The sequence below is a fragment of the Megalobrama amblycephala genome, linkage group LG15, assembly GCF_018812025.1.
Source record: "Megalobrama amblycephala isolate DHTTF-2021 linkage group LG15, ASM1881202v1, whole genome shotgun sequence".
Taxonomy (NCBI): Eukaryota; Metazoa; Chordata; class Actinopteri; order Cypriniformes; family Xenocyprididae; genus Megalobrama; species Megalobrama amblycephala.
Genome location: NC_063058.1, coordinates 941,422 through 962,178, shown reverse-complemented (window position 1 = coordinate 962,178; position 20,757 = coordinate 941,422). Strand labels below are relative to the sequence as shown.

Sequence of the window (20,757 nt, the reverse complement as noted above, 5' to 3'; positions counted from 1 at the left end):
GTTGGTTGATGAAGAAGAGCTCTTGATCATGTCATGTTCAGTTCATAGAGCTTTAAACACATTCAGAGCAGTGAAGCATGAGCCGCTCATGTAAAACACCCTCTGAATGCAAAAGACAGAAGAGAGATCAGGACCATATACATTCAGAGTCCAATAGTTTTACTGACAGGGTTAAAAGAAAGGCTTTACATCACCAAATCACAGTAACAGTAAATATACAGAGTCAGACACACACATTCACACATCATTCTCTACAGGACACAACTGAATGATTCCTGCTGTATCAGTATCAATGATCTTGCTGCTCAACATTCAAATACTTGTCTATTGTTTGCTGTAGCAGTGCAGTGTACTTTCAGAAACCCTCCACCTCCCCCAGCTCCACCTGTCCAGATCTGCTATGGGGTGATTCATGTTTGCTCGTACAGCAGCAGCATGTTGTGTGTGTTGGCAGTGGAAAGTCCTGTACTCTACAGCAGATATAATCAACAGCAGCAGACCAAACACATGAACATTGTCATATTCATTACCATCACAAACTCTCCAAGAATTGTCATGTCAGAAATCTAGTTCAGTCATGAAACTGAAGATGGCACAGGCTTCGATCGCTCCTTTACATGCAGTCTGTAATCGATCACATCAATACCAAATGACTCAGGCTGATTGGTCTCTGTTGATCCTGCAGCCAATGAGATCCCTTCTCAACATTTAATAGTCTGGTTCAGTGTTTGCTGTAGGATAGTCCTGCATCTATGAGTTCCTCAGAAATTCAGACGCTTAAGAGAAGTCAACAATGATTTACCATTCCAGATACAATGTTACAAACAAAATGAAAATGTTTTATTGAAGTTGTAATCTATTAAATGCAACTATCAAATCATCTAATACCATTAAATATGAAGTGTCTTCATAATATGTGTTATTTTATTAAATTATAGGGCTTGTTTTGTTTGTTTTAATTTAACTCTTGGGGTCCCTGATAATATATCCATCATGAAATGTGGATAAACAGAAAAGGCTGCACCACTTCAGCCCCTCATTTCATTGAACAGACGTGTCATATATAGATCCGGTGTGAAGTCCAAAAACGTTTTATGTTGCCTGAGGACGACACCATGCCATAGAGGAATAAAGAAACAATTCTATAAGTGAGTTAACTTCAGCAAAACTTGTATGTAATGTTGTATTTTCAGTGGTTTAATCTGGAACAATTACTGGGACACCATAGGAAGATTTATTGTTTCCCCTTTAAGCATTTGCGCTCATGCTGTATGTCGACGGGGAAGCAGAGGTCGTTTTGCTGTTTCACATTTATCCTGTATTTGCTTTACTGTCTCTTTATATCATAATCGCTGTATTTATGATGTTTGAACATTGTTAAGAGTTTCTGTCATAATGTGCATCAGTGTGATCAGTGAATTTTCCTTTAAAGTGCTGCTTTTAACCAGTGAATTTGTATAAATGTGTAAACTAATCTTACCTCACAGTTTATGATTGTTAATTATTGATGACTATTAATGATGAATAAATCGGTAGACGATCATAGTTCCTGCATGTGTGTTGGGTCGGGACTATCCTCGTTCATGTCCGTGGCATGTATATCAGAGACAGCCTGTCCAACAGCATTAAGTTCTTGTTATCAGAAATGACGTGAACCGACAGGCTTTAGATGGGAGTCTGAATCGTTCTGTTGGCACAGATGAAATCACTCGACCTGGGTAACATCAGAGTATTATAATTTAGCAGAGGGACTTCTTTTAAATGTATAAAGCATAGCTTTAATTTAACAATTATGTTTGCAAAAAGAATATTAAAGAATATAAAAAAAAAAAAAACATGCAGTAGAAGAGTAATAATGCAGACAAATGTTTTGTTAATAAAAAGTCTTAAATACAAACACTTTCCTCTCTTTGCTGTGGAAGTACAGTATAAGAGGAAATGTCAGGCATCTTCACTGCAGTATTGATCTGGTGAAGGAGGAGGCCATCGAGTAAAAAAGGTTGAGAAACACTACACTAGTGTCATCACATCGACACAACGTCAAAGTGACTGACAGATAGAGAACTCAGTTATGTAACAGACACGCCATCTAGTGATGAAGCATGGAAGTGCAATTAAAGTGACAGACTTTCCTGCAGTTAGATTACATTGTAGTGGAAAGTTTTGCAGGACCAAACACCACTAACATTTATATCATATAAAGATTATGTTACATGCTTAGTACATCTAAATAAATAAATAAAGTCTCTGAAAGGTTTGATACACCATTGTGTTGTTTGTGATCCTCCATCAGCAGCTGCAGTATCTCTCAGCTGTATCAGTGCATCACTGTGACGTCTGACTGAACGAGGTTTTTGTACCACTCTTTATCACTGTGTGAACACATATTGACTGTTTGGATAGTGGAAACTCTGACAGTAATAATCTCCTGTATCTTCAGTCTGGACTCCACTGATGTCAGAGTGAAATCACTGCCAGATCCACTGCCACTGAATCTAGATGGAGTTCCTGACTGGCGGGTGTTGATCAAATAAATCAGGAGTTTAGGAGCTTCTCCAGGTTTCTGTAAGTACCAGTGTAACTCATTACCATTATATACTCCACTGCTGGTTTTACAGTTTATTCTGACTTCTTGTCCCGGTTGAGCTGCTGTTATTGATGGACTCTGAGTTACAGTGATCTGTCCTCTACACTCTGAGAGAAAGAACAAAAAGAAAAATAATAATAATACAATTATAATTTTTAAAAATTATTATCTGAAATTATTATTATCTTAAATATAATCTGAAACATTTAATATTTCAAGAGAATAATTGAATAATTGTGGAGCTGCATTACACAAACCTTGAGCAAACAGCGTGAGAGTCCAGATGAAGAAGGTGATTGTGTTCATTGTTGTTCTTTTTGTCTTGTGTGATGATGAAGATTGTGTTCTGTTCTGCTCTCAGTCATGAAGTGTTAAACTCACAGCACTATAAACACTCTCAGAGCACTGAAGCATGTGTCACAATGCAAACAAGTGGGCAGGATTTACAACAGACAATCTAATAAACTCTCTACATATAAGATTTCACATTCAGAACGTTGTTGAACCATTTGGTGATTAATTGTTCATACTGATTTATTGTAAGATTTTTTTTTATGTTTTGCAGACTGATATGACACTAGTCTTTGACTTTATATGAACATCTGTCAGTGTGGATGAAGCATTTTCAGCTTTCAGTGCTGCTGTATAAATAATCTATTCACTCTCATGATTATATAAGGTGAATGTTTCTGATAATATGTGACCTGTCACAGACACGCCAGGCTCCAGCACCCACCAATCACAGCGCGCACCTTCCCCTGAGTACTAATCACCGCCACCTGCACCTCATCAGCACGATCATCACCAGCACTACTAAAGACACTCACACACACAGCCACATTGTCTGGTCTCGTTCGCATTAATGATCTTACCTCCATTCTTACCTTAAGGACTCCCATTGCTACTTACCTGTCTCCTGTGTCTCTGAACTCCCTCCTGTGTTCCAAGTCTGTATGTGAGTGTCATCCGTCTGCTGCCTCCATCTACCTACAAGTAACAAAGGACAGTGTTATATTCCATTCAGTCTTCATTCACCGCTTCAACCACTATTTACTCACCTGTATTCACTCTTACCTCTGCTTGTGTCCAATAAACAACCATCTGTTATCTTCTGTCTCCGACTGGTACATATTGTAACATGACCAAGATAAAGTGTCCTTTTTTCTTTTTTTTTTAGGCCACTAAAATTACTAGAGAATCATAAGTGTAGATCATTTTAAACATATTCGTCAAACACATTAATTATTTCTTCATGAACACATTAATGTACTACACCTTTAACAACATGATAACAATGAGAAATCAAGTACTAAATAAATCAATTTTACTGTTTAAGTGTACGTCTGTTTAAGTGTTTTTTTTTGTTTTTGTTTTTTTTATTTAGAGTAAACCAGAAATGTACATAATGATGTCCTGTTATGTTCCCGATGGTGTTATGAGATTACATTAAACAAAAGCTGCAGGTTTTTCTGTGAATAATAATGATTGAGCTTCATATGAAGAACAGAAGATCATTATGAGAAACTCCACAACATCATCCATGATAAAAGAGGTCAAAGGTCACCTCAGAGGTCACAGATCATCAAAAATATTTCTTACACAGTGTTATATCAGCACACGACAAGATAATGAATGAGAAATACAGGATAGAAAGTCAAACTGAATGATATCTGTTGTAGATGAATAAACTCTTCAACTGTTTTTAAAGCAATAATAACATTTAGTCCAAACTGAATGTGTGAGTGTTGAGAAGATGTGAGTTTCTTCTAATATCAGTGTGTTGAAGTGTTGTTTCTCTCTCTCTGCTGGAGTTTGTGTTCACTCGAGTGGAATAGAGGTTTTTGTACGACCGTTTCATTAGATTGTATCACTGTGGTACACATTCGGTGGAGGAACTAAACTGATCGTCAAATGTAGTCTTTTTAATTAACTATTTAAAAAAAAAAAAAAAAAAATTCAGATTTCAGAAAGTGTTTTACAGCTGAAACAAGAAAACTGTTTCAATAATATTGTGCTGAAACTTTACTTGAAGCATTTAAGTATAATTTATAAAGTATCCATGATTAAGATTATAATAACTTACATCTTTCCGTAAATAATTGTAACAAAATTGGCATATTGACAAATTCTTATTATCTTTAATTTGTTTTAATTTTTCTAAATGTAAGAATTTAATGTTTTATTATTATTATTGTGGTGCCCACAAGTTGAACTTATAGAGACATTCACCCAGAGACTGCCCCTTTAAGGGAGCGGGTTGCGGGATATAGTTTTTCCGGGTTAACGTTGTGAGATTGAGTTGTTTACATCTCTCGCTCTACCGCTGTACCACTGTACCGCTGTTGTGTTGTATTGAAGTGGAGAGTAAAACTGACTCGACGTACATCTGTCTCCTGTCTCCTCACTTATTACACTCCACATTTGGTGACCTCGACGTGAGTTGGATAAGGCTGAAATATGTCACACAACGGCGGTGGTGAAAATGATGCGGCCGCGGCGCCCGCCGCCGCTAGCGGTGCGGCTAATCTCGGCGCGATCTACGCTGCCACCATCAAGTTGCCGGACTTTTGGCAGCACAATCCACGGCCGTGGTTTCAACATATCGAGGCCCAGTTCCAGCTGAGAGGGATAACGCAGGATGTTACAAAGTATTTTCATGTAGTAGCAGCTTTGGATGCCTCGACGACAGCCAGAGCTATGGCGCTATTAGAGGCTCCTCCGGCGGACGGCAAATACGACGCACTTAAAACATTCCTGTTAAGCCTCTTTGAACTGTCGGAGCTAGAGAAGGCAGAACGCCTGCTGTCCCTGAATGGCCTTGGCGATAACAAGCCATCTGAGTTAATGGAGAAGATGCTGGCTGTGTTGGGCACGGCGGATCCATCATTCCTTTTCGCCCACATATTCCTGCGGCAGCTTCCAGCACCTGTGCGCACCGCACTGGCCAGTTCCCCCCTCCCTTCCTCCAGAGACTACCGGGCATTGGCTGTGGAGGCAGACAGGATTTTTCCTCGCTAACCGGCAGCAGTTTGTCCATGCGCTGTTGCCCCCTCAGCACACGTCTGCCCCATTCACACCGCCAGTGGATGACCAGGGTACTGCAGCTGCTGTGACGGCCCGCCGACAGCGTGAGGACGGGTGGTGTTATTACCATTCCAGGTTTGGGGCCAAAGCCAAGCAGTGTCGCCAGCCTTGCAGTTTTGGAGCACAGGGAAAAGCCAGGGCCGGCGCTCATTAGCAGCTATGGGCGCTGGCCGGGACTGCAAGCTGTTATTCATCACTGACGCTTTGTCTGGCCGGCGGCTGCTGGTCGATTCTGGGGCTCAGCGCAGCATACTGCCAGCGAAGTCTGTGGACACCATGGCTGGCGGACATGGCCCCCCTATGGATGCCGCTAACGGCACACCCATTCGTACTTATGGCACGAGGTATGTGGAGGTGTGTTTCGGCGGGCGGCGTTTTGGCTGGGATTTCGTCATGGCTGCTGTGTCTACATCTCTCCTGGGGGCGGATTTTCTCTGCGCTTACCGATTGTTAGTGGATGTTACGAACTGCCGCCTGATAGACGCCCTTTCTTTTGCTTCGTACCCCTGTACACTGGGAGGGGCGGGGGCGCTTTGTCTGTCGAACACGCTTGCCACAGGAGACCTGTATCAACGCCTACTGGCTGAGTTCCCTGACATCACCACGCCCACATTCTCATCAGCGGTGGCTAAGCATGGCGTGGAACACTACATCACCACAGTGGGCCCCCAGTCTATGCACGGGCCCGGCGTCTCGACTCTGCTAAGCTCGCGATCGCCAGGGAGGAGTTCGCCACTATGGAGCACCTCGGCATCGTGCGACGCTCCAACAGCCCGTGGGCTTCCCCCCTGCATATGGTGACCAAAGCTGATGGCAGTTGGCGTCCCTGTGGTGATTTCCGTCGTCTAAACAATGCTACCACCCCCGATAGGTACCCTGTACCACACATACAGGACTTTTCCGCTCATCTAGCCGGTGCCACCATCTTTTCGAAAGTGGACCTGGTTCGCGGTTACCACCAGGTGCCGGTCCACCCGCAGGATGTCCCCAAGACAGCAGTCATCACACCCTTTGGCCTTTTCGAATTCCTACGGATGCCCTTCGGCCTCAAGGGGGCAGCGCAGACATTTCAGCGCCTTATGGACTCTGTCTTGCGGGACATGCCTTTCCTGTTCGTTTATCTGGACGACATTCTTGTGGCCAGCGCGTCCGCAGACGACCACCTGACACACCTCCGGCAGTTGTTCGGCCGGCTCAGTGAGCATGGTCTCATCGTCAACCCGGCCAAGTGTGAGTTTGGCCGGTCATCTATCACCTTCCTGGGCCACCACGTCACCCCGCAGGGAGCCGTCCCCCTCCCTTCCAAGGTGGACGCCATAGTCAGTTTTCCATATCCACGCACTGTGCAGTCCCTACAGGAGTTTCTGGGCATGGTGAACTTTTACAACCGTTTCCTCCCCCATGCGGCCCAACTCATGCGTCCCTTGTACAATGCTTTGCGGGGTGGGAAACCGGCAGATGTGTTGGATTGGTCCCCGGAGATGACCGATGCTTTTGATGCTGCCAAAACCGCGCTAGCCAATGCTGCTCTGCTGGCGCACCCGTCTCCGACCGCCCCAGTTGCTCTTACCACGGACGCCTCTGATTACGCCGTGGGCGCTGTGTGTGAACAGTGGGTGGGCGGAGCCTGGCAGCCGCTGGCCTTTTTCAGCAGAAAGCTCCGTGACAACGAGAGGAGATATAGCACCTTCGACAGAGAGCTCCTTGGTCTTTTCCTCGCTACCCGCCATTTTCGTTTTCTGTTGGAGGGCCGGCAGTTCACGGCTTTTGTTGACCACAAGCCACTGACGTTCGCCATGGCCAAGTCTTCAGAGCCATGGTCTGGTCGACAGCAGCGTCAGCTCTCTGCCATCTCTGAGTACACCACTGACATTCAGCACGTGGCTGGAAAAGACAATTTTGTCGCCGACTGCCTCTCCCGGGCTGTCACGGGGTCTGTCCACTTGGGACTCGACTACGCAGCAATGGCCAAGGATCAGGCCGTGGACGCTGAGGTACAAGCCTACAGAACGGCCCCCACGGCGCTGCTCATGGAGGATGTGACGTTTGACACGGCCAACGCTACACTCCTCTGTGACGTCTCCACGGGCCAACCGCGCCCCATGGTACCTGCTGGCTGGAGGCAAAAGGTTTTTGACACCATCCATAGCCTTTCCCACCCTGGGGTGAAGGCCTCCACCAAGCTGGTGGGAGCCAAGTTTGTCTGGCCAGGCCTGCGGAGGGATGTTAAGGCCTGGGCTGCTGCCTGTGTGGCGTGTCAGCGTGCAAAGGTGACTCGTCATACCAAAGCTCCTTTAGCGCCCTTCAAAGTGCCAGAGAGGCGTTTTGATCATGTGAATGTGGACTTGGTGGGCCCATTGCCCCCCTCCCGTGGTTATACTTACCTCCTCACCATGGTGGACAGGACCACTAGGTGGCCAGAGGTGGTTCCCCTGTCTTCCATTACATCAGTGGAAGTAGCCCGGGCGTTCATTATGGCTTGGGTGGCCCGTTTCGGCACACCATCGGACCTCTCTTCGGACCGGGGTCCGCAGTTCACGTCAGAGCTTTGGACAGCAGTCGCCGAGGTCCTGGGGGTGAAGGTCCACCGTACCACAGCCTACAACCCACAGAGCAATGGGCTTTGTGAGCGGTTTCATCGGGACATGAAAGCTGCGCTCAGGGCCAGCCTCACGGACAACAATTGGGCTGACCGCCTCCCATGGGTTATGCTGGGCCTTCGCTCCGCCCCCAAGGAAGATCTGCAAGCCTCATCAGCCGAGCTGGTGTACGGCCAGCCTCTGCGCGTTCCGGGGGAGTTTCTTCCAGACGCCACGGCCCCGTGGTCGGTTGCTTCCCATCGTGCTGTGTCTCGGGGGATTGCAGACGCTTTTGTTCCCATTCCAACGTCTCACCATGGCCTTCCTCAGTCCTACGTGCCCAAGGATTTACCTTCAGCCAAGTATGTTTTCATACGCCATGACGGCCATCGTACCCCACTGCAGCCCCCCTATGATGGGCCCTTCCGTGTCCTGGCCGGAGGGTCTAAGAACTTTGTTGTGGATATGGGGGGCAGGCCTGAGCGGGTGGCTATAGACCGTCTCAAACCTGCTCACGTGGATATTGGTGAACCGCCTCAGCTGGCCCAGCCCCCACGGAGAGGGCGCCCTCCTGCGGCAGCCTCGGCCCCTGCCCTTGTCCCTGACACTGTCCCTGCTCCGCCTTTTGCCCCTTGCCCCTCTCCTGTTAAGCGCAGCCGGTATGGCCGCCTCATCCGCCCCCCTATACGTTGACTCTTAGGGACTGTTTTGAATTGGGCTGTTCGGTTTTGCACTAGTGAATAGTGTCCCTGTTCGTTTTGGGGACTGTTATTATGGGTGAATTCTGGGGGGGCCTGTGTGGTGCCCACAAGTTGAACTTATAGAGACATTCACCCAGAGACTGCCTCTTTAAGGGAGCGGGTTGCGGGATATAGTTTCCGGGTTAACGTTGTGAGATAGTTGTTTACATCTCTCGCTCTACCGCTGTACCACTGTACCGCTGTTGTGTTTTATTGAAGTGGAGAGTAAAACTGACTCGACGTACATCTGTCTCCTGTCTCCTCACTTATTACACTCCACAAGATCATACATGCATTATGATGTGTATAACATTAAAAATATGTTTATAATCGATTGTGTATAAAGGCTTTAAGTAAAGTGTTACTGATATATATTTTTTAATTATTTAATATAAAACAATTCTATTTTATTCAGAAGAACAACATTATTCCTTTAAAAAAACTCTAAACATATTTTCCATAATGTTTCTCACTAAGAGTTTAATCTGTTTGTTTTTCTTCATTCATTTCTACACTGAGTTTTGTATTATAAATAACACTCAGCATCCAGATGGACTACACATTGTTTTATTAATATAATTGATGCATAAACAGTAATCAGAATGATAAAAAGAGAAAAAACATACAACTATACTGACAGAGCAAGCAATAATCCCGAACAGCTTGTCCAAAAGTATTTCTATGAGTAAAGGAACCTGTTGTAATAAAGCACGGCTTACTCGCTCACGATAAGGTGCACGAGCGCCAGGCGCATTCTCTACGAGTCGTCCTAACCATAAATTTATTTATACTTCTAATAATGTACTGGTTCTATGACTGACGGACACGAATAATTGTCAGGAACATTGACATTTCTCTGTTCTTGATCTACTTCATCTGCCTGTAAATGCCTCGCTCTTTAGCTCTGTTTCCGCCTGGCCCCACTGTAAGAAACCCCTCATCAGCCCAAAAACGGAATCCGACAGCCTGGGCGAAGGTTAACGCGTGTATGTCTTTTCAGCACCCCTGTGAAGTTCACTTAATTTCTAGAATTTAGCTTCAATTTTACTTTAGCTGCTCGTTTAATCTGACTCCAATTTCAAATGATTATTACTCTTAGATTGTGTTTCCAATTAGAAATTAATCATTGGTTATGCATTAATTTACATTTTTGATTATTCTGATTACCTTATATCTTCAATTATTCATTCACTGGGGTCCCGGTATTGCTTTGAAAAGTCACTTCGGCCAACAGTGCTCTTCACGGACACAAACTCGTCAGTTCTGACCTTAAACATTGGACGCAGGGTAAATATCTACCTTTAAGTTGGTCGTGCTCTGCTTACTCGTAACAAAAAGCATAGTTTTTATATATTTACGAAAAATGCAACTTATTTAAGGCAACGATAGTCAGAAATCGAAATTGTCTCAATTGATGTGCCCTATGCTCCACCTATTAAGTCTCCCGTATGTCTATCCTGAACACAAATTTGTGGTAATACATTCACTTTAATCTACTAGAAATAATGAATTAAGAATAATGCAGAATAAATCAAGAATATTTATTTTTCAGGTAAGAATGTATCATGCCAATTACACAAATAACCAATTAGAAGCCAATTGAGAAATCATAAATATATAACATCAGTTGCTCAAAGATGACTCTAAGAGTAACAACTGCATATGCAGTGGTGGATTAGTGTTTAAGACATTCACCCATCTCTGCAAGGGGGTTTCTGGCTACAGAAGATCCCGCATGACTGCTTTGCACTTTCCCTTAAATACCCAGACCAGAACAAAAGGATTGTAAATATTTACTACAGCGACAAGTGTTTTTTTTTTTTTTTTTTTTTTTTTTCCCTTTTCAATCTTTCTCATAATACAAATGACTGCTGTGAAATTGAGACCATTTTACCAATCACACTGAGACATTTAAAATGATACTGTAACAAAGCTGGACTCAGGCAGGGATCCATATGCAAAGCTTTATTAAAGTGAGCGTGGTCGTACAGGCAGGGTCAGACAGGACGTGACCTGGAGGTATAAAAGGAGTGCCTGGAGAAACAGAAGACATCTATCGTCTTGAGGGACTGTTCTGCAGACAGGCAGCCTGAAGCATGGCAAGGAAACGCAGAGTCTCGTTCCCTGGTTCTCAGGGAACTATGGTTACATACATAACCTGAGACATTCCCTTTCGAAAAGGGAACTCGCTCTGCGTTTGATTATGCAGTGGGGAACGATATGCCCACGCCGCCATGCTTGAGGAGAGTGCATGCCAAAAAATATGGCTGACAAACGTCAAGCAGTTTCGAAGGAAACGCTAGCAACTCACCCTCGGGTCACACCAGGCTGTCAGTCACAGCATTCCCTATGGCCAACAGCCCAAGCTGAGCAGAACTCAGCTGAGTGCTATGAACCCTCCTATTGAGGGGAGATAATCCACTCATCCTAGGATCTACTCAGTGCTTAATTAACGCACTGAGGAGGCTGTGCGCTAGAGAACCCTGATACAGGGGAGCACAAACCAGACTGGGGCTGAATCTTAGGAGGAGGCCTGATTAAGGCCTACCACCATGATCAGCTTAGGGAGCTAAGCACTATTACAAAAATAACCCTAAAAGGGAAGTACAAAGCTCACCTAACAGGTAGCCCATGCAATGGGCACATACTCATGGAGGCCAAAGAGGGGCCTACAGCATGATAGTAGCTATATGTGAAACAGAAGTATATTCAGAAAGTGGCCTGAAGGGGCCACCCTGAACACCTGTCTTGCTGCAGCAGACAGACAACTTCAATGGCAGCATAAGAGGCTGCAAAACGCCCGCAAGATAATCTACCCAACACAATCCAACGAGCAGTGTACTCAGTAAAAGCACCTTTTACTCTTTAAAGCAAGAGGAGTACAGTGTACGCCAACACATATTCGAGGAAGGCCCGTGCGGGCCTATCACCTCAACAGACACGTGGCATCAGCTCATGGCAGTGTTCTTAGGCACTGAAGAACGATAAATAACCAACACAAAGGAGGTTAAATATCATCTGGGCCCCTGGCCAACCAGAAGTGTATATAAAGGTTCTCAGAGAGAAATACACGTCAACATTTTCAACATAGTGGTATAAGGCGGCCCATAGGGCCTAGCAACCTTTAGACATATGGCCTAAGTCCAGTGGCCATCTCTAGGAGCACTGAATAGATCCACCTTAGACATCTTGGTGGCTATTAGCTCAACTAGCGTAAGATCAGGCTCAGGGAGATGGATGCAGTTCAAACCAAATCTCAGTAAGCTTTCACCACAGCATACACCCTGAGGGGCTAGCCACTCAAAGTACTCGGAAAAGCACCATAAATTCTCACAGCGAGAAGAGTACGCAGCTGAACTCCAAATGCTACACCGGAGGCCGAGAGGAGGCCTACCTTAGTAAACATACAGCATCAGCAAGCGGCTGCCATAACCAGTCCACCCAAAAGCCATGTATTTAGTAATGAAACTTCCTCAGAAGAAATACATAGAACGCTGCCACCTAACGTGAACAGGCCTGATTAGGGCCTATCCGTCGAGGTGGGGCGTGGCCTTTTTAAAGTTTTTTCCAAAGCATCCTGCCAACAAATCAACTAAAAAGGAGGCCTAGTGGGGCCTACAATCTCAGCGACAAGTGGCGTTCAGCAACCGTAGAGTAAAAACACAGACTGTGCCAGAGTCAAGGAGGCTGATGTAGTTATAACCAAACCTCAGTAAGGTTTTACCACCAGAACTCACCCTGAGAGGTCAGCCACTCAGAACAGTGCTCCGAAAAAGCACCTTTTTACTCTCAAAGCGAGAGGAGTACATAACTGATCTCCAACATGCTACGCAGGAGGCCCATAGGGCCTACCTTAGTAAACATGTGGCATCAGCAGGTGGTGACCATAATACCAACCATTAGGCCATGCATTTAAAGATTAGTTTCTAAAAGGAGTGCATATTACGCCACATACTCCAAGAGAGGCCTGCTTAAGGTCTACTCAACAGAGGTGGGGCGTGGCCGATGGTGGTATTGGATTCACAAGCATCCTGCCAGAATGTTAGCTAAAAAGGAGGCCTATAGGGCCTACAATCTCAGCAACAAGTGGCATTCAGCCCATTTTCCTATATAACACACACTGTGCCAACATGCAAACTAAAAAGGAGGCCTTTTTAGGGCCTACCGTAGTAAACATGTGGCATCAGCCAGTCCAAGACCATATCAACCATCAGGCCATGCATTCAGTGAAAAACCTTTCACACACTACTTAGAGAAGGAATGCGCATTATGCCGCCATACTCCACGAGAGGCCTGCGTAAGGCCTGCTCAACAGAGGTGGGGCGTGGCCAATGGTGGTATGGGTTCTTGGATTCCCAGGCATCCTGCCAACAAGTCAGCTAAAAAAGGAGGCCCCGTGGGGCCTACAATCTCAGCAACAAGTGGTTTTTTACAGGGCCACAAGCCTAGTGAAGCCTAGGTTTCACCTCCAAATCTTATGGATAAGAGAAAGAAAGTGAAGCTCACAAGCAAACAATATCAGGCGGCCGATTAGGGCCGACCTAAACATACATATTAACTGAAGTGATGAGTGCTAACTCAAACTACTCTAAAACAGCAGATGAGAAGCTACTCTATACAACAGGTGGCTAAGAGGCGGCCATTTTGTGGCCTACACAACGTATACTCTAGCCAGTCAACTTCAGTTTGCCCAAAAACCCCCTAATTTTTCTGACTACATGCTCAGAAAACTATACAGGAAAATAAGGTCTTATTTTAAACACATAAAATAGACCCTCCGGTGGCTGAAAGACTGAAGACTCCTAATGCTCCTTTTTTTACATGATATACAGTACAGTCCAAAAGTTTGGAACCACTAAGATTTTTAATGTTTTTAAAACAAGTTTCGTCTGCTCACCAAGGCTACATTTATTTAATTAAAAATACAGTATAAAACAGTAATATTGTGAAATATTATTACAATTTAAAATAACTGTGTACTATTTAAATATATTTGACAAGGTAATTTATTCCTGTGATGCAAAGCTGAATTTTCAGCATCGTTACTCCAGTCTTCAGTGTCACATGATCCTTCAGAAATCATTCTAATATGCTGATTTGCTGCTCAATAAACATTTATGATTATTTTCAATGTTGAAAACAGTTGTGTACTTTTTTTTTCAGGATTCCTTGATGAATAGAAAGTTCAATTGAACAGCATTTATCTGAAATGCAAAGCTTCTGTAGCATTATACACTACCGTTCAAAAGTTTGGGGTCAGTAAGAATTTTTATTTTTATTTTTTTGAAAAGAAATTAAAGAAATGAATACTTTTATTCAGCAAGGATGCATTAAATCAATCAAAAGTGGCAGTAAAGACATTTATAATGTTACAAAAGATTAGATTTCAGATAAACACTGTTCTTTTGAACTTTCTATTCATCAAATGATCCTGAAAAGAAATATTGTACACAAATATTTTGTACAATTGTACACATTAAATGTTTCTTGAGCAGCAGATCAGCATATTAGAATGATTTCTGAAGGATCATGTGACACTGAAGACTGGAGTAATGATGCTGAAAATTCAGCTTTGATCACAGAAATAAATTACTTTGTGAATATATTCAAAGAGAAAACAGTTATTTTAAATTGTAATAATATTTCACAATATTACTGTTTTTTACTGTATTTTTAATTAAATAAATGTAGCCTTGGTGAGCAGACAAAACTTCTTTTAAAAACATTAAAAATCTTAGTGGTTCCAAACTTTTGGACTGTACTGTGTGTGTATATATATATATATATATATATATACAGGAGGTGGAAGAAGAAGAGGAGAGGGTAGATAAAAATTGCCCTATATACCTGGGGAATCGATTATAAACGCAACAGTGTTTACAATCGATCACCCATCTCACTCTCGCTTCATCCTCCTCCCGTCTGTCTGGGTTCAGATACAAATCTGAACGGCAAGGGGTTTTTCCATGCCCTCCCGATCTCAAACGCGGAGATCAGAAAGGAATGGAAAGTCATGGAAGCTGCTGCATTAATGGACAGAAAGGAACCACTCGTCGAGCCGTCCGCACACACAAAACAGCCAGAGGAGCGCTCGCGCCGGACGCGATGACGTCAGACACGAGAACGGAGCATCCCGATAGGGAGACGCTCACAGTAAACAACAGACAAACACAAAGACAGCGCCCTGTCTACAGAAAAACGCCCAGAAAAATGTGTATATCAAGTGTCAAACCCTGGGACACGGATAAACACACTCTCTTGAACATTTGTAAGGCATAGTCGATATAGTCGCGATCAGACAGAACAGGACCGAAAGACGATGAGATGTCTTCTGTTTTTCCAGGCGCTCCTTTTATATGTCCGGGTCACACCATATTACGTCATAGGCTGTCGCTGGCCAATAGGGATTGGAGTTGTTGTATATTTGCTTTTTTTTTTTTGAGTTTAAATGTATGGCAATTTTTTTTATTTTTTTTTTTTTTTTTAAATTTAATAATGTTTATTACAAACTCTCGTGGAGACAACAGCATAAGAAAACCGGGCAAGGCATCAACAAAATGCAGATTTGACAATGAAAAAAAAAAAAAAAAAAAAAAAAAAAAAGAAAATAAATAAATAAAAAATTAAAGAAAAATAAATAAATAAAATAAGGCATTGTTCACAAAATAAAATATGTGTTACAGGATCAAAAACATTTCAGCAGCATAACAAATAGCTTCTACAGTTTGTTTAGAATTTTTTACAAGGTTCAAGGAGGATAACAACATATGAAATTCATTTTTAAAACAGTTTATATTTGGCAATTGTTTTTTCCATTTACTTGTGTGAATGTGGTATTTACCCATAATGATGATAAGGTTAATCAAAAGTGAAAAATCCCTCTTCAGTTTAGAATTATAAATAAGAATATCTTCTATTGTAAATTGTTCAAGTTCGCTAATTTTATTATTTAACCATCTTTGGACATCTCGCCAAAACTTCCTACTAACTGAGCAAAGGAAGAATAAATGCTCTGTTCGTTCTGGGTTTTCATGACAAAAGTCGCAAGGGTCAACTTCAAAACCAAATCTACCCCTCAGTGTCTCCGCAGATGGATAGTAGTTATTAAGAATTTTAAATTGCATTTCTTTTACTTTGGGTGCAATTGGCCATTTTATAAATTTCCAATGTTTTTCTGCAATTCGTTGGATTATCTAATATTTTAAGTTTTATCTTCCTATCATAATCATGATATATATATATATATATCCTTTGAAAGCTTTATTTAAATATTTGTTGTCACATTTTTTGTCCGTAATGTTTAGTTCTCCTATCGTTAAGTTTGGAAGTTTAATTTGGACATTAGAAAAACAAATTGTGTTTTTTATCAGCTGTATCAAATTCACTGGGATAGATTTACAGATTTTCTTATACTCTTTAAGAGAACATTGAATATTATTAAATTTGTTTTTAAAATCTTTTAACTGTAAGATTTCACCGTTTACATCTAGAATGTCATGAACGAAGATAATGCCTTGGTCAAACCAAAGCTGGTTGAACAAAGACTTTTTGTTTGGATACAATTACTCTATTATTCCACAAGGTGGCACAGTGAGGGGTAAAGTTATGGGTAAATACCATCTTCCAATGATGCAAAACTTGTTTATGAAACTCAGATAATTTAAAAGGTATTTTAGAAATTTCAAAATCACATTTCAAAAAAAAGTTTAACCCACCGAATCTCTTGAAAATACTTTTTGGAATGTGAAACCATATTGAATCCGGCTTCAATAGAAACTCTTTCAACCACTTTATTTTAAATGTTCCTAACATTGCCTCAAAATCCACTGTTTTGATACCCCCCCTATTATACTCCTTAACCAACTGAGATTTTTTAACATAGTAGGTCTTATTTCTCCAGATAAATTTATATATAATAGAGTTAATTTTCCTCACGTTCTTTGGAGGCAATGTAAAGAGATTGACATGGATAAACCAGTTTAGATATACCCTCAGCCTTGGACAATAAGTTACGCCCAAAAATAGAAAGATCTCTACTAAGCCAGTGGTTTAAGGATACTTGTATTTGATCAATTTTTTCTTTCATATTAATTTCCTCTCTTTGTTTTTCATCTTTAACCATCTTAACTCCAAGATATTTAACTTCTTTTTTAACAGGGATTGACATTAATTCTGTGTCTATACAGTCATATAAAGCAAGTAGTTCACACTTTTTCATATTTAAACGAAGACCTGAAGCTTTGGAAAAAATTGAAATTATTTGCAATGCATTGCTAACCATAGATTTATCCCTAAGGAAGAAGACAGTGTCGTCTGCAAACTGACTGAGTCGAAATTCGTAATCAAAAAAATTGTATACCCTGAAAATTTGGATGATTTAATATCAGATATGCTAGTAGCTGTGTACATAAAATGAACAACTTGGGACTAATTGGACATCCTTGTCTTATTCCGCAAGATATATTTATTCTAGGTGTTAGTCCTGGGTTTAAGGAGACATAACTGTAGATATCAGTATAGAACATTTTGATCACTGAACAAAAATGTTTTCCGAATCCAAAATTTTCTAAAGTAGAAAATAAAAAATCGTGTTCTATAGAATCGAAAGCTTTGAAATAGTCTATAAATAAAATCAGGCTTTCCGATTCCAAAAAAGGACCGATAGTCCAGCATGTCCAATATTAATCTCACATTATTATGTATACTTCTACCTTTTATAAACGCAGACTGAGTTTCATCTACTATTTTATCAATTACTATTTTCAATCTCTCTGCATATATTAACGCTAATAACTTATAATCGTTGCAGAGCAACGTAATAGGTCTCCAATTGTCTAAATTTGTTATATCTTTTTTTGTTTTGGGGAGTAGAGTTATTATACCAGTTTTTATTGTTGGAGTAAGACATCCTTCATGTATACATTCTATGAATACATTCAATAACAATTCTTTGATATCTTCCCAAAAAAACTTAAAACATTCCGAGGTCAAGCCATCAATTCCAGGTGACTTCCCATTTTTCATTTTTTTCAGGGCATTTTCTATTTCTTGCAAATTTATTTTGTCTTCTAACCTTATTTTGTCATTCTCCCCAATCCTTTTAATATTACTCTTAATCTGAGTAAAAAAGGATTCACAGTCCTCTTTGTGGAAATTTGAGCTATACAAGTCAGAGTAAAAGAGTTGAACTTCCTCATTTATTTGGCAAGGGTCTTCTATGACTACTTTTTTTAGATTGTCTAGATTTTTCTAAGCCATAGAAATATGTTGTGTTCTTCTCACCTTCTTCGATCCATCTAGCCCTGGATCGTACAAAGGCTCCACTTGCTTTTTCTAAATAAATTTCATCAAACTGTTTTTGGAGGGAGTTCAACTCAGTTAGTTCTTCCTCCGAAACAGTTTTACCACAGAGTATGTTAATCCTTTTCAGTATTTCTTTCTGTTTTAGTTTACTTGTTTTTGACATGCTTTTCCCCATTTCAATTGCCAACCTCTTTGTTTCAAATTTAAACCATTCCCACTTCCCTTTATTTGACATATCCATTCCTTTTACTTTTAAACAGAGGGATTTTATTTGTTTGCAAAAAAAATCATTTGATAAAAGTCTATTATTTAGTTTCCATATATTACCAGAAGAGCGTGGTTGTTTGGTTACTAACAAAGATAAGCTTATTAAACAGTGGTCGGTGAGCGGAGATGCAGTAATCTCACATTTCTGAACATTATTACTTATTGAATGTGAGATTAGCCAGTAATCTAACCTTGACCGTTGGTTCCCGTTTGAAGCACTAATCCATGTATATTCCAAATTCGTAGGGTTATTCAATCTCCAATAGTCAAAAGTATTAGTTTCAATACAAAAATTGTGTGGTACTTCATTGTTTTCAGGTTGTTGGCCTCTAGGAGGTAGCCTATCCAACCAAGAATTTGGAGCAATGTTAAAATCACCTCCCATAACAACTTTATCTGTCATATGAACAGCTTTCCACTCATTCACTAGCCTACCCAGTTTCTCTAACATACGTCTATTGTTCGCCTTGTTGTTATATCCGTAAATTGAAAGTACAATAATTTTTTGGTCACATATTTCAATAGCTGCAATCAGCCAGTGGCCATCTTTATCTCCTATGTGAGATACTGTAGATGTGTGAGGGCAAGGCGTTGTCCTATGCTATTTCTTTGAGATCTTCTCTCCAGATGACTTTTATTGCTTTATTGCAGGGTGCTTGTTCTCAGTTTTTGTCTGAGCAGGAAAATCAAGTCTGGATGCAATAATTGACAGGGCGGGGCGGAGACGTGATCATCTTGGAATGCATTTTCAAATCCTCGTTGAATTTTGCTACATTTATTGCGGGATTTTTAATGAAAATGCAATCGCAAGTGTTTTAACTGTGAGTTTAAATGCAATTAAGAAAAATAAAATTTAAATGATCATTTTGCTACATAAATATATAATTTCTGTAATACATTTTCATTTTAATGTTGCAACTTATAAAGCGTTAACATGTTTAAATTGTATGTTAAAAGTAGTGTCTGAAATAGCAAATGTAAATTATATTATTAAGTTTGAATTATCATCTTGCTCCAAATGTTGCACATATGGTATGAAAAATGTACATTTAAATACAGAAATACATTACCATTTTACATATTGCATTGACAGTTTGCATATTCCTTTTTTAAATTGAAAATTGCTACTCGTATGCTTCCATAAATCACGTGTAATGGGAAAATGCACTTCTGTTAGGCTCAGAACAAGTGAATGCAATACAGTGAGCTTGACATTTAAACTTCCTCATACCATGTTCAAATAATGCGCATAAATGTGACTTACTGAAGTTTCTTGACTCATGCACAGAACCTTTTCAACAACATCTCTGCATCTCTAATAGTGTATATGAAAGTGCCACTTGCAAAAAAAATGTACAAAGTAAGACGTTTTTTAACTTTTGACAAACCTCAGGGAGATGGATGAAAGAGAGGCAAAGGGAGAGGAAGAAGCCCAGCAGAGAGCAAAAGAGCTGGAAAAGAGAGAGAGTGAGACAAGACGATATGAAGAAACAAAAGAGAGAAGAGAAGAAGCTCAGCAGAGAGGGGAAAGAATAGGTTCCTCAGTTTAATGAAGGATCTTGTCAAATCAATTATTTATATATTTTTTCTCATTTTTTCATTATAACTTTTTTTTTTTTTTTTTTTTTTTTTCACAAACACACACAGCTTTTATGAATAGATGCTCAAAGTAACTCGGCTTGTATTGTCTTTGGGTGGAGCTTGATGTCCAGCTCCCCTTCTCTGGATATAACAGGTGGATCTAGACAGTCCAACCTCACCCTAACCACAGCCTTAACCCTGTCACTAAACCCATTATGTCCATATAGGTGGAGCTGGATATCATTTGGTCCTGCAGTGAGCACCACTTGTGTTTGGAGCATTTGTTTCAGAACGTGACACATTTTTTCCATTAGTTTGGTTTGTTTAGACATATATGAACATGGCAATCATGCTCAAATACACACAAAAAAAAAAATAATAATAAAAAAAAATAAATACATAAATAAATAAATAAAATCAGTCTGAGATCACCTGGTCTCAGCTGTAGTGAATCTGACTCAATGGACCAGCGAAACAGGCTGTGTCACAATGTATTTGTTTTCCTTTAATCTTATCCCTGGTTTGTTTAAAATGAGCCAGGCATGAAAATGGCCTTAGATGACACTGTAGTGGCAAGTGTTGCTGGAACAAGCACAACACATATTTTCTCTATATT

General features: G+C 41.0%; 1 pseudogene; it reads right to left on the bottom strand.

Moving 5' to 3' along the window:
- Window positions 1–142: 142 nt before the first annotated feature.
- On the bottom strand, window positions 143–2,932 carry LOC125247313 (annotated as a pseudogene).
- Between the last annotated feature and the right edge of the window lie 17,825 nt (window positions 2,933–20,757).